This window comes from Pteropus medius, unplaced genomic scaffold (genome assembly GCF_902729225.1).
Source record: "Pteropus medius unplaced genomic scaffold, Ma_sr-lr_union100, whole genome shotgun sequence".
Taxonomy (NCBI): domain Eukaryota; kingdom Metazoa; phylum Chordata; class Mammalia; order Chiroptera; family Pteropodidae; genus Pteropus; species Pteropus medius.
In genome coordinates this window covers 52,274,126-52,275,476 of record NW_024344378.1, presented here as the reverse complement: position 1 = coordinate 52,275,476, position 1,351 = coordinate 52,274,126, and positions in this window count along the sequence as shown.

Below are 1,351 nucleotides of genomic sequence, written 5' to 3'. Positions count from 1 at the left end.
GCCATCCAAGCTGTATTATTTATTGAGGGACAGGCTCTGTGCTGGGTGCTGGGGAAACCAGGAAGAAAAAGGCCAATGTGACCCCGCTTTCCTGGGATGTCCAGTCCATAGATGCAAAGGACTTTGGGTTCAGTAACAATAGCACCAGATATGAACAGAGAGCTGGACTCCAGGTTTGGTCCTGATGAAAGAACTCTAGGGCCTATGGCTACCAAATCTAGAATAGCCCCTACATCGGCGGTCGCCAACCTTTTTGGCACCAGGGTCCAGTGCTCCTATGAGAATTTAATGCCTGATGATCTGAGGTGGAGCTGAGGTGGTGATGCTAGTGCTAGGGAGCGGCTGCAAATACAGACGAAGCTTCGCCAGCTCGCCTGCCACTCATCTTCTGCTGTGCGGCCCAGTTCCTAAGAGGCCACGGACTGGTACTGGTCCATGGCCCGGGGGTGGAGGGATTGGGGAACCCCTGCCCTGCACAATACAGATGGAGAAACAGCCCCAGTGAAGGAAGAGACTGGCTCAAAGTTTCATGGTAGCTCAGCTCTGGAGACTTGGTTCAAAGCTCTTTTCTATTAAAAAGCTGCTCCTAACCAGCTTTAGTTCTTGTAAATCATCTCCCCAGAACTCTGTTCCCCTCGCCTCATAAAGTGAGGGGGTAAGATCAAGATTTTAACTGACTCGGTCTGTGCTAGGGGAGCATTTGGAGTATCAAGTAGCACCAGAACCTTGCTGGATAAAGACAGCGCAATTAAGAAGCATCATCTGCTGGGAGGAAAGCTCTGCAGAGAGCTGCCCTATGGACAGACCCAGAGAGGCATTTCCAGAGACTTGGCTCCTCTCACTGACCAATCCCATTCTAACTATGGCTGGGCCGGCTCTGAATACCTCTGTAATGAGAAACTTCTCTCGTCAACTCTTTGGTTACTTTGAAGTAACAAGGGAGGATAAATGCTTATTTTTTCTTTATTTTCCAGGCTTTAAAATTAGTTGATTTCTTTCACATCACCCAAATATTTTTTAAAGGATTATTTTGAACTTATAGATTTAAACATATCTCATGTTTTAATATAATGCAATTGTAGATACTCAAATTGTCCCATCTTTAGCAAGAGAACTCCTTCAAGGTAGAGCCTGAGTCCTTTCTATCAGCCTTCAGTAGTAGCCTTTGAGAGCTTGCTTAACATCTAGTATGACAAGATGCTTCAGGCTCATCTTGTACATTTTCTGTCCCAAGCCTGCAAACGGCCATTTTTCCAAAGAGCTCTTTGGATATTAAAAGAACACAGTCTGAGTTCAGCTGTCTCTTGGGAGAGTTTCTTCATGTTTTCTGGCTGAATAACATGAAAATTAG